Source organism: Gorilla gorilla, chromosome 7 (genome assembly GCF_029281585.2).
Source record: "Gorilla gorilla gorilla isolate KB3781 chromosome 7, NHGRI_mGorGor1-v2.1_pri, whole genome shotgun sequence".
Lineage (NCBI taxonomy): Eukaryota > Metazoa > Chordata > Mammalia > Primates > Hominidae > Gorilla > Gorilla gorilla.
The window spans coordinates 125,612,921-125,626,761 of record NC_073231.2 but is presented as its reverse complement, the minus strand read 5'-3'; the positions used below and the strand labels follow the sequence as shown (position 1 = coordinate 125,626,761).

The following is a 13,841-nucleotide window of genomic DNA, read 5'->3' as shown; positions in this document are numbered from 1 at the left end:
TGTATGGAAGTAGTGACCCTCAAACTGAGTCATGAAGATGAGTAGGATTTTCCCAAAGTATGAGTAGGACCAGTGTAGGAAGATTGTTCTAGACAGAAGGAACAGCACATACAAAGACACAAGTAAGTGTTAGGATAAATCAAATTGATGAAACTTTTTTTTGAGACGGAGTCTCACTCAGTTGCCCAGGCTGGAGTGCAGTGGCGCGATCTCGGCTCACTGCAAACTCCATCTCCCTGGTTTACGCCATTCTCCTACCTCAGCCTCCCGAATAGCTGGGACTACAGGTACCCGCCACTACTCCCGGCTAATTTTTTTTTTTTGTATTTTTAGTAGAGACGGGGTTTCACTGTGGTAGCCAGGATGGTTTCGATCTCCTGACCTTGTGATCCGCCCGTCTCGGCCTTCCGAAGTGCTGGGAGTACAGGCATGAGCCACCGTGCCCGGCCAAATTGATGAAACTTTTAATAAAACGTTACAACAGTTAAAAAAAAAAAAAAAAAAAAGCACAGGCATGTTTATTAAAAGATGACTTTTTAATGAAAATCAAGAAAATAATATTGCCTCTTTAGTTTAACATTCAAATAATTTAAGCGTAAAGAGTCCTTTAAAAATTAACATTGTAAAAGAATACATTAATTCATTTTTTCTTGCCATTGTTTAATACTGTTGACTACATCTCTGATAGGCTGTATGATCATTGGTCTCTCCCAGAATAAGGCATATTAGGGACATAGGAGTCCAAGGTTATCTTTTAGTTGCCTTTGTTATGATAGTCCAACCTTTTTTAATGAGTAGTAAGCTCGTCTATGCATACCAATTTTAGGAAGCATGTGCTTTTTATTCTTTCATTATTGTTTTGCTCAAATGGCTCAGATTTTCATGTAATTTAATACTAAATTAGAATAATAAAACTAATAACCGGTAACTAAATCTAGTAACACTAAATTAACATAAGTCATCTAGTGTTTTATTTCACTCAATAGATAGGTGGCTAAGTAGTTCCCAGGGAAATTTTATCTGATGGATGGTATAACTGGCTATTTATTTTTCCCATTATTTCCCTTAAAAGTTGCTAATTTCAGGACCACGTTAAAGTTTTTTCAGCAATCAACGTTTATTTTTTATTTATTTATTTATTATTCTTTTTTGAGACGGAATCTCGCTCTGTCACCCAGACTGGAGTACACTGGCGTGATCTCGGTGCACTGCAACCTCCACCTCCCAGGTTCAAGCGATTCTCCTGCCTCAGCCTCCCAAGTATCTGGGACTATAGGCACATACCCCCACGCCCAGCTAATTGTTGTACTTTTAGTAGAGACGAGGTTTCACCATGTTGGCCAGGCTGGTCTCGAACTCCTGACCTCAAGTGATTCGCCTGCCTCGGCCTCTCAAAGTGCTAGGATTACAGGCGTGAGCCACCATGCCCAGCTGTAGTCAACCTTTAAATTGTGTTGGTCTGCTTGTAGGAAGCCCTCAAATGTACCCAAAACACATAATTACTATTATTTTTTGAATTACTCTCTGATGCTTGATTTGGGGATTTGATTTTCAATTTTTTTTTTTTTTTGAGATGGAATCTCACTTTGTTGCCAGGCTGGAGTGCAGTGGCACAATTCCAGCTCCCTGCAACCTCCGCCTCCCGAGTTTAAGCGATTCTCCTGCCTCGGCCTCCTAAGTAGCTGAGATTACAGGCACGAGCTGCCACACCTGGCTAATTTTTGTATTTTTTTAGTAGAGACAGGGTTTCACCATGTTGGCCAGGATGGTCTCGTTCTCTTGACCTTGTGATCCGCCCTCCTTGGCCTCCCAAAGTGCTGGTATTACAGGTGTGAGCCACCACGCCTGGCCTCCAATTTTTTTTAATATTTAATAAAGTCCTTTTTTTGTCATGTTAGGCTTTGTTAGAGGTTTTTTGTTTGTTTGTTTTTACCATGTATATTGCATTAAAATAGCTCTGAGGATCCTACTAAAATTGAAATTTTTTAATGAGCTATTTATTCATATGATGCTGGAGTTTCTTTCTAATAACACCAGGTTCAAATCTCATGGAACACTATAACTACAAGAAGCCAAATGTGTAATTTAGTTCAGCTATTTGCTTTGTAACAAGACTAAGAGCATATAAGGGGAAGTCATTATCTCTGCTGCTTTTAAAGAAATCCAAGATTGGGATTTTAGGACCAGTTTTACTAATCAGGTCAGTATGTGGTTTTGTAAAGAAATTTTCTCCGTGTAAATCAGGGATGTCCAATCTTTTGGCTTCCCTGGTCCACATTGGAAGAAGGCTTATGTTGGGCCACACGTAAAATACACTAACACTAACGATAGCTGATGAGCTAAAAAAAAAAAAAAAAAAAAAAATTGCAAAAAAATCACAATATTTTAAGGAAGTTTATGAATTTGTTTATGAACATTCATAGCTGTTCTGGGCTGTGTTGAACAAGCTTGGTGTAGACAGTCTATGTGTGTAAATAGCCTATATGTCATAGTAAATATATAAAATACTGGAAAATAGTAGACACCTTTTAGTTATCTTTCTCTAAGTCAGACACTTAAAGTTCATTTATTTAATAGACATTAATACTAGGTTTTGATGATACTGTGATGAGTAACTTATGATCTTTCCAGGTGCTTAATCTGTAGTGAAAGAAACATACAAAAGATCAATTTTTTTTTTTTTTTTTTTTTTTTTGAGATGGAGTCTCGATCTGTCCCCCAGGCTAGGGTGCAGTGGCGTGATCTTGGCTCACTGCAAGCTCTGCCTGCCAGGTTCACGCCATTCTTCTGCCTCAGCCTCCCGAGTAGCTGGGATTACAGGCACCCGCCACCACGCCCGGCTAATTTTTTGTATTTTTAGTAGAGACAGGGTTTCACCATGTTAGCCAGGATGGTCTCGATCTCCTGACCTCGTGATCCACCCGCTTCGGCCTCCCAAAGTGCTGCGATTACAGGCGTGAGCCATCGCGCCTGGCCAAGAACAATATTTTTAATAAGACAATTATTATGACATTAGGTTAATTAACCTGCTAAGGAAGTGCTTGGAAGGATTAACCCAAATTAAGGATGGGGAAGCCAGAAAAGGCTTCCTGGGAAAGGTTGAATCTAGAGAGAGCTGTAAGTTGATGAGGTGAAAGAACAGGAGAGGAAGAATATGTGGTCAATTATAGAATCTATATATAGAGAGGGAGCTTATTGAATTTGAGAGGTTTCAAGATCATTATTTTAGAAGTTATTTTTGTAACTTTTGGCATATTTCTTGAAAATGGATCCATCTTCCTCATATTTTTACTTACCTCGTAAGATGTGAGTATCTTAACTCCTACTATAAATCCAGTTTCTATTATTGTATAAATTATGTAAGTACAAAGAGGATATAGATATAAATTTAACCCTCTGTAAGTCTAAGAAATCTGAGAGAGGATGGTGGGGAGTAAGAATGGGGAGAAAGGGTTGGGAAAATAATTGTAGCCTTGAAGAAATGAGGGATTGATTTAGAATTTAGAAAGTTATGGAAAGTATATCAACTTTTAACTTGGAACTTATCAGCAAACTGAGCTCTTAAGACTTCTTTGTATTTTTTTTTTACATAAATAGAAATGGTAGTGTATTATAAGAATAGCTTTAGCACAATGCTATTTGAAAAAGAATAATCTACTCATTAGGTAATTGTGCTGTTTAATTTTGTAGCTAAATTTTGCTATTATTTCTTCTCCTATCTTTTTAAAAAAGGAAAATTTTAAGGAAAGGTAACCATAGGTTTTTTTTTTTTTTTGAGAAAATCCAAGCTTGCTTTTTCAATAATGATGATGTTGATTCTGATGTTCACTTATTGAGTGCTTAGTACATTCTTGGTACCATAAGTGCTTTTCCTGTATTTTCTTATTTTAAGTAATATTATTATTGTTATTATTATTATTATTATTTGAGATGGAGTCGCTCTCTTGTTACCCAGACTGGAGTGCAGTGGCATGATCTCGGCTCACTGCAGCCTCCACCTCCTGGGTTCAAGTGATTCTCCTGCCTCAGCCTCCTGAGTAATTGGGATTATAGGTGTCTGTCACCACGCCCAGCTAATTTTTGTATTTTTAGTAGAGACGGGGTTTCACCATGTTGGCCAGGCTGGTCTCGAACTCCTGACCTCAGGTGATCTGCCCACCTTGGCCTCCCAAAGTGCTAGGATTACAAGCGTGAGCCACCACACCCGGCCTTATTTTAATTAATATTATTATTTTATATTGTGTATCTTTTAAAAATTTATTTTAGATTCAAGGGGTGGGTAGGTCTGTGGGTTTGTTACATTGATATGTTACCTAACAGTTGGGTTTGGACTTCTAGTGTACCCATTACCCGAGTAGTAACCGTTGTACCCAATAGGTAATTTTTCAACCCTCGCTTCCCTCCTAGCCTCCGCTCTTTTGGAATTCCCAGTTTCTATTATTTCCTTCTTTATGTCCATGTGTTCCCATTGTTTAGTTCCCACTTACAAGTGAGAGGATATGGTATTTGCCTGTTTCTAAGTTATTTCACTTAGGATAATGGCTTCCAACTGCAGTCATGTTGCTGCACAAGACTATTTTGTTCTTTTTTGTGACTACATTTTCTTTGTTCAATCCAAAGTAGGTTGTTAATTTGAGATCTCTCTTTTTGATGTAGGCGTGCAATGCAATAAACTTTACTCTTAGCATTGCTTTTGCTGTATCCAAGAGGTTTTGGTATGTTGTATCTCTGTTTTCATTCTTTTTTTTATTTGTCTTGATTTTATTGCTTAGCCAAAAGTCATTCAGGATCAAGTTGTTCAGTTTCCATTTGCTCATGTAGTTTTGAGAGTTCCTCTTGATATTGATTTGTAATTTTATTCTACTGTGGTCTGAGAAGATACTTGATATTTTTGATTTTTTTGAATTTATTGAGATTTTGCATTTTAGCCAAGCATGTGGTCAATTTGGGGGAATGTTCCATGTTCAAATGAGAAAAACGTATATTCTGCAGTTGTGGGTAGAATGATCTGTAAATGTCTGTTAGGTCCATTTGGTCTAGATTCTAGTTTAAGTCCAGAGTTTCTTTGTTGACTTTCTGCCTCAATGACCTATCTAGTGTTTTCAGTGGGGTGTTGAAGTCCACCACTATTATTGCATTGCTGTCAATCTCTTCTTAGGTGTAGGTGTTGTTTTATGAATCTGGGTGCTCCAGTGTTGGGTGTGCATAAAATTAAATCTTGGTTTTGTTTTAAACTTTGTCAGTATATAATGCCTTTCATTTTGCTTCTTTCTTTCTTTACTATTGTCAGTTTAAAGTCTATTTTATCTGATGTAAGAATGGCTACTCCTGGCCGGGCACAGTGGCTTATTCCTGTAATCCCAGCACTTTCGGAGGTCGAGGAGGGCAGATTGCTTGAAGTCAGGAGTACGAGATCAGCCTGGCCAACATGGTGAAACCTCGTCTCTACTGAAAATACAAAAATTAGCAAGGTGTGGTCGCACATGCTTGTAATCCCAGCTACTCAGGAGGCTGAGGCAGGAGAGTCACTTGAACCCAGGACGGGAAGGTTGCAGTGAGCCAAGGTTGCACCACAGCACTCCATCCTGGGCAACAGAGCGAGAACCTGTCTCAAAAAAGTAAAAAAGAATGGCTACTCCTGCTTGCTTTTATTTTTCATTTGCGTAGTATATCTTTTTCCATCCCTTTACTTTGAGTCTGTAGGTGTCTTTTGTCATTGAGGGGGTCTCTTCTAGGCAATAGATGGTAGTGTCTTGTTTTTTATCCAACATGCCATTCTATATCTTTTTTTTTTAAGAGACGGAGTCTCACTCTGTCGCCCAGGCTGGAGTGCAGTGGCGTGATCTCAGCTCACTGCAACCTCCACCTCCCAGGTTCAAGCAGTTCTTCTGCCTCAGCTTCCTGTGTAGCTGGGACTACACGTGCATGCCACCAGACCCAGCTAATTTTTTGTATTTTAGTAGAGACAGGTTTTCACCATGTTGCCCAGGCTAGTCTCGAACTCCTGAGTTCAGGCAGTCCGCCCTCAGTCTCCCAAAGTGGTAGGATTACAGGCGTGAGCCACTGCACCTGGCCACTCTATATCTTTTAAGTGGAGCATTTGTGCCATTTCTGTTCAAGGTTAATATTGAAATGTGAGGTTTTCTTCCTGTCATAGTGTTGTGGGTAGTTGCCTTGGGGCCTTAATTGTGTAATTATAGGATCTGTGAGCTTTCTGCTTGCATGTGCTTTTATGTTGGTGAGCGTCATCCTTTCATTTCTATATTTAGAACTCCTTTGAGCATTTATTATAGGTCTGGTCTAGTGGTGATGAATTCCCCTTGATTTGCTTGTCTGGGAAATGCTTTATTTTTCCTTCATTTATGAAGCTTGGTTTGGCAGGATATAAAATTCTTGGCTGGCAATTTTTGTCTTTAAAGAGATGAAAAATAGACCCCCAATCTCTTCCTGCTTGTAAGGTTTCTGCTAAGTCTGATGGGATTTCCTTTATAGGTGATTTGACACTTCTTTCTAGCTGCTTTTAAGATTTGTTCTTTTATGTTGACCTTGGGTGGTCTGGCCACTATATGCTTTTGTGAGGTTTGTCTTGTATCATTATCTCCCAGTTGTTATCTGGATTTCTTGTCTGGATATGTATCACTGTAATGAGATTGGGGAAATTTTCCTGAATTATTTCCTCAAATATGCTTTCTAAACTTCCTACTTTTTTTTTTTCTGCCCCAGGAATGCCTATAAGTTACAGGTTTGGTCACTTTATGTATTCCATATTTCTTGAAGACTTTGTTCATTTAAAAAAAAAAAATTGGGGGCTGTGTGCAGTGACTCACACCAATAATCCCAGCACTTTGGGAGGCTGAGATGGGCGGATCATGAGGTCAGGAGATGGAGACCATCCTGTCTAACACGGTGATACCCCGTCTCTACTAAAAATACAAAAAATTAGCCGGGCATGGTGGCACGTGCCTGTAGTCCCAGCTACTTGGGGGGCTGAGACAGGAGAATCGCTTGAACCCAGGAGGCGGAAGTTGCAGTGAGCCGAGATCGCGCCACTTCACTCCAGCCTGGGGACAAGAGCGAGACTAAAAAAAAAAACAGTTCTGACTGGGTTAATTCAAAAGACCAGTCTTCAAGCTCTGAAATTCTTTCTTCTGCTTGGTCTAGTATGTTGTTAAAGCTTTCACCTGTGTTTTGAAGTGCTTTAAGTGAATTTTTCATTTCTGGAAGTTCTGTTTGTTGCTCTTTTAAAAATACATCTATCTGGTCTTTCATCTCCTGAATTGTTTTTCTGGTTTCTTTGTATTGCTTTTCAGCTTTCTCTTGTGTCTCTTTGGGCTTCCTTTCAATCCATATTTTGAATTCTTCATCCATCATTTCAAAGTTTTCATTTAGGATGAAATGAAATCATCTAGGATGAAATGAAATCATTAGGATCCACTGATAAGAGAGCTTGTGTGTCACAGTATTCTCTTTCTTCGTGTTGCTGGAGTTGTGCTCATTCCTTCTCATCTGTAGCTGTTGTCACTTCTGATTTTTGAATTTACTTTCGTTTGGATGGGACTCTTCCTCTCCTCCCACCTTGAGGGTGCGACTATACAGTATATTGGGTAGGGTATTTTTTTGGCTGTACTTCTATAGCCCTGTGTATTTCTGTTATTAGGGTTTGTGTTGGGTAATGCAGTTCAGCCTACAGGCCAGTAGGTGGTGCTTCCAGGTAAGAGCCAGCTGTGGTAAAAGCAGATGGGTATGTACTTGATCTTTGTTTACTGTGTGGTACTCTTTTTTGTTTCAGCCCTGATGGGGGTGGCTGATGGAGCTCCTAGTGAAATGCACTGAAGTCTCTGCAGGGGGGCTGCACTAGCTCCAAGTCTTAGACAGGCAGAAATGTGATCTCTTTCCCTGTCACACTCCTGTACTGGGGCTCATAACTCTCCATGCAGATGCACACTGTCGTCTGTCTCCAGGCCATAGTGTGATTGAGAACCGCAGAAGACACCTCTCCTCTGGCTCTCCACTGGAGTGGTTTCACGCTGGAACTCCTCACTCAGCCCAATACAGACAGCTTTGTGGCTCTCCTGTTCTCCAGTGTGGTAATGCTGCTGATTGAAGCAGAGAGGGAGAGGGGCTCCATCTTTTGGCACATGCAAGTGGGTGTCAGCTGTGGTGCTGTCAGCTGGCTGGGTCAGCCTAAGCTCAGACCCGATGGACCTAATAGACATTTACAGATTATTCTACCCAACAACTGCAGAATATGTATTTCTCATCTGCACGTGGAACATTCCCCCAAATTGACCATATGCTTGGCCAGAAAGCAAGTCTCAGTACATTCAAAAAAACTGAAATCATATCAAGTATCTTCTCAGACCACAGTGGAATAAAATTAGAAATCAATACCAAGAGGAAAAAATAAGGAGTTTTTCAATAGGTAGAGGAAGGAGAACGGTGCCCTGGGGTTAAGAACACATTAACAAAAGTACAAGAGGCATGAAAATGCAGTGTGTAAAGGAAGAGAAAAGTTAATGATGCACCTTCATGGTAAAGGGGTACAAAGCCGGAGGTAGTGGACTGGACGAGGCAAACCTCCAAGCCCAGAGCCTGTAAATGGCCTGCTCGATGGTGTATGGGAAGCCTCAGGCAGTAACAGCTGAGTTGGTGGCAGAATACGCAGGTGGTGGGAACCCCAGGGTTGATCACAGACCTGTCAGCATGGGCTCTCAGAAGGGCTCCAGCTGGCAGCTGAAACGGTTGGGTGGGAGCAGGGTGGCCGTGCTGCTGTTCTTTCGCTGAGGAAGGCGGACTCCCTCAGCTGGAGCAAGGGAGGCTGGCAGCTGTGGGATGCGTGGCCCGATTGCACTTCCCTTTTATAGGAGTGGAGGTGTATTTCGCTGTTGGGGACATGCAAACGTGCTCAGCCTCCCCCTCTCTCCCTGGCCTCGAGGTGGCAGTGTGGCATCTGTGGTGGCCTGTGGTGACAAAAACTGCTGCGGCAGGAGCCAAAGGGCAGGTCCCTGGCTTCTTGGGGCTGGGCTCTCACTACACTGGGCCACAGCCAAAATACACATGCAGCGGCAGGGCGGCTGCACTGTGGACCCAGCGCTGAAGAAGCAGGGACCTGTTTAGCAAACAGTAGCTGAAGCAGACTTCCTTCACATTCTGCGGTCTGCCTGCTGCTCTGTACTGTGGCTGCCGTATCTGTCTTTGGGTTGTGTGAAAATGCCGGGCCTGCCTGCTCCTTCCCTGGTGAGGCAGTAGCAGCTGGCACCTGACTGCTCAGGGGCCAAAGCCTGTGGGATTCCACGTAGACTCCAGCAGTGTCTCTACAGTCTCCGGGCAGCTCACTGTATTAGACTGGAAGCCTGAGGGGCCAAGAGGTGTCGGCTCCCTGCTGCTAGGATTGTGAAAGTTCTTAGTAGGAGTGTGGAACCCCAGGGATCTCTCACTCACTTATCCTTTCCCCACATCCGGGAGCTTCTTCCAGCTCCACACTTGCCCTGGTTCAGCAGGCTGCCGGGCTTTGCTCTCCTCTGCCTTACATGATTCCCATCGCTTCTCTGATGAATTACAGCATGCCCTCTTAAGATGATAATAGTTGAATTGTTCATATTTACTTGTTACTTTGATTCCTGTCTGTGAGAGAGGCACCCACTAGCTACTTCTAATCAACCATCTTGAACCGGAACCTCAGTGTTAATATATTAATCTATATTTTTATTTCATTTTAGATACTCTTCCTCCACAAAGTTATATCAATCACGTTATAAGAATTGATGAGATTGGAAGGTAGTCCTGTTTATCCCCCTATAGTAAGTGGCTGTCAGTTCTGTGTCATATGAATTAAATTTGTGGAGGCTTACAGAATCAGAAGATATATGCAGGTGTGTGCACATATGTGTATGTGTGTAAATCAGAAAGCATGTGTAACACTTTTTTTAATGATTTTGAGAGTGCTTCTTTACCCTATTTATATACTTTTCCAGAAGAGGTTACTATATACCTACATATATCATGTATCTTCCATCAGCAACTTTTTTTTGTTATTTTTTTGAGAGAGAGTCTTGCTTTCCTGCCCAGGCTGGAGTACAGCGGTGTGATCTCGGCCCACAGCAACCTCTGCCTCCTGGGTTCAAGCAATTCTCCTGCCTCAACTTCCCGAGTAGCTGGGATTACAGGCATCCACCACCACGCTCAGCTAATTTTTGTACCACACTCAGCTAATTTTTGTATGTTTAGTGGAGACAGGGTTTCACTGTTTTGGCCAGGCTTGTCTCAAACTCCTGACCTCAAGTAATCCACCCACCTCAGCCTCCCAAAGTGCTGGGATTACAGGTGTGAGCCACCATAAGTCGTCACTGGTAAGCAGAACTTCCATAGACTATCCAGCCTTATTCATGCTGTAGCTTTATGATGTAAAATATTCATACTCTTTCATGTATAACAGGTTTTCTCAATCATGGCACCTCTAATATTTTGGGTTGGATAATTCTTTGTTGTGGGGCTGTCCTGTACACAGCAGCATGTTTAGCAGTATCCCTGGCTTCTGCCCATTAAATGCTTGTAGCACCCCTTACCTCAGTTATGATATCCAGAAATCTCTCTAGACATTGCCAGAAAGTCTGATGGGCAGAATTGTGTTGAGAACCACTGATGTGTGGGGATAATATTAAGAAATATAGAAATAGTTTATTACAATAGATTCCTAAATCGCTAAGTAGGTTAGCTGAGATAAAGTTGTAAAAATGAATCTATTTGTGAAGTTAAATTGAATGTAGTATCATAGTTGTAGTGTATATCACCAAGCATAAGACTTGATTCTTCCTTTCAGCAGCTGTGATACCTACATCGTCTTTTCTATTTCAGCATCCTAGTTCAGGCCTTTATTCTTCCCTGGACTCCTGAAAAAGGTGTGTCATCTTGAGCAAATTACTTAATCTCAGTGTCTTAGTTTCTTCATCTATTAAGAAAAAGCGTGTTAGTAATAGTACCTCTATCTCATAGGGTTTTTGTGGAGATTACGCAAGATAATATATGTAAGGCACTTAGAGGAATCCCTACAGTTATGTTACCTATCATTAGCAGTTGCAACATTATCATCATTCCTAGCTCAATATCCCAATACCTTTCCTCTTAAAATATTTTTATAATTAAACCAGAGTAATCTTTGTGATGGAGCTCACCTGAATTTCTTTCCTCCTTAAAAAAATTCCCTTCTTAAAAACCTTCAAAGACTGTCCAGTGCTTATAAGTAAGTTTATGCATGGCATTCAAAAACATTTTGAATGTTGGTGGTCCTAGTCCACCCCTCCAGCTTTGTACCCCTTTACCGTGAAGTTGCATCAATAACTTTTCCTTTAACATACTCATTTTCATGCCTCTTGTACTTGTGTTAATGTTGTCTCCTTAACCCAAGGGCGCCTTTCTCCTTCCTCTACCTATTGAAAAACTCCTTATTTTTCTAAGATCAGCGTATCCTCCTGATAGGATGCATTGTTTCGTTTTGTTTTGTTTTCTTGACTCCTGGAACAATTTGATTACTTTTCCTGTCTTCTTACTCTTTTTTCTGTTTTGCTTGCAAATAAAATAGTTCTTGTCTTGAAGAAGTCATCTTATCTCTGTGTCTCCAGAACACTTGACAAGTACTAGATGCCTATATTTATGTATTCATTTAATTGTGTCTCTGTGTCACAGTCACTTTCTCAATCATTATCTGGCTACTATTTAGGAAGTATTTAATTTATCTCCTTTAATCACAAAGCCCGCAGAACTTATTACATTGTATAATAGCAAAAACACAACAATGGAGATAAATTAGATTTAAATTTCCTCTCAACCAGATATTTTATTTCCTTTGAGAACTGTTATACCTGACCTACTGTCTTCTGGATTTAAAATACGTATTTTTTTAATAAAAAATTAAAGACATTTTGGTAAGATTCTTTCCTTCCTAGTCTGCTGGTTTATTTTGGCCTTAATTTTTAGTGTTCCTTTTTTCCCCTACACTTGAATTTCCTTTACTTGAAGAAATTAGAATTTAGGATGGTAGCAAATCACATTATATTCAAATGGAAGAGGAAGATGTTTTATACATTACGTCTTTTTTTTGTGGAGTATTTATATAATTTAATTCCTTTATACTTCTTTCTACTTTGTATAGTGATTTTACTCATCTTAAATTCTTTGAAATGTGCCTATTCCTGTGGTTGAAGGTGTTTGTCAACCCTTGTTTGACAAAAGTAAGACACAGAAATTGAGAGTCTAAAATTACACAGGAAATGTATTCTGGGAATTGTGCTGTAAGGCCCTGCTACCCATTTGTGTGGTGGTGTTTTTAGTATTACCATGTTACTTTACAGCATGCCATTATGCTTGTCATCATTTATGATTTTGTGTGGCACACACTGGCATATTATTAAATTTTATACTTCATTATTGTTGTGGAACCACATAAGACTCACTGTGTTTTCATTTTGAAAAGAAGGCTAATCAGTTTTTATAGTTAGGTGCTGTAAATTAAGTAGTTTTATATGACTTAGTACTTCAGAATACTAAGGATAGCGTAAATGCAAATAATAACTACAATAGGTAACACTAATAATAAGTTCTTGTGTGTTCCATGCCTTATGCCAAAACATAGATGATCTAATATCCCCACCAGACCGCTGAAATAAATACTATATTTATGTATTTTTATTTTATTTTATTTTATTTTTTTTTGAGATGGAGTCTGGCTCTCTCACCCAGGCTGGAGTGCAGTGGCACAATCTCGGCTCACTGCAACCTCCACCTCCCAGATTCAAGCAGTTCTCCTGCTTTAGCCGCCCAAGTAACTGGGATTATAGGCGTGTGCCACCACACCCTGCTAATTTTTGTGTTTTTAGTAGAGACGAGGTTTCACCATGTTGGTCAGGGTGGTCTCAAACTCCTGACCTCATGGTCTGCCAGCCTTGGCTTCCCAAAGTGCTGAGATTACAGGTGTGAGCCACCACGCCCAGCCTATTATTATTATTATTTGAAACAGTCTTGCTCTGTCACCCAGGCTGGCGTACGGTGGTGCAATCTTGGCTCACTTGAGATGGAGTCTTGCTCTGTCACCCAGGCTAAATAGAGTATAGTGGTGCAGTCTCGGCTCACTTGAGACGGAGTCCTGCTCTGTCATCCAGGCTGGAGTACAGTGGTGCAATTTCGGCTCACTGCAACCTCCGTCTCCTGGGTTCAAGTGAGTCTCATGCCTCAGCCTTCCGAGTAGCTGGGACTACAGGCGCCTGCCACCACACCTGGCTAATTTTTGTATTTTTAGTAGAGATGGGGTTTCACCATGTTGGCCAGGCTGGTCTCGAACTCCTGACCTTAAGTGTTCTGCCGGCCTTGGCCTCCCAAAGTGCTGGGATTACAGGCGTGAGCCACCACTCCCAGCCTTAAATACTATTATTGTCCCAGTTTTCATGTGAGAAGATTGAGGCTTATGAAAGTTAAGAGATTTACCCAAAGTCACATGATTGTTTTCTGTGGCTCCAGTAAACTGAAGCTATAGAAATTAAAATTTCAATCATTATAGTGGTCTGAAAGCAAAACTTTATCTATACAGAATACTTTTGGGGTATTTTTTCTTTGGTGTTGTTTGTTTGTATGCGCCTTACTTTTTTTCCTGCCCCGTATTTGAACATAAAAATGTTTAGGGACTCTGCATTATGTGTGTCAATGTGAGCTTCTGCCTCCACAATAGAAGTCAATAGTGGGCAGGTAGTCTTCTTCCAGTCTCTTGGCAGTTTGTGTTATCACAAAATATTCTCAGCATGCTGATAGAATTCATTTGCTTGCTCCATGTTGAATTTCCCTGGCCACAGCAT

General features: G+C 40.7%; 1 protein-coding gene across 5 annotated transcripts in view; it reads left to right on the top strand.

Moving 5' to 3' along the window:
- TAF2 (TATA-box binding protein associated factor 2) overlaps positions 1 to 13,841 on the top strand; it is a 98,277-nt gene that overhangs the window by 55,613 nt on the left and 28,823 nt on the right. The gene's annotated exons all lie outside the window — the stretch shown is intronic.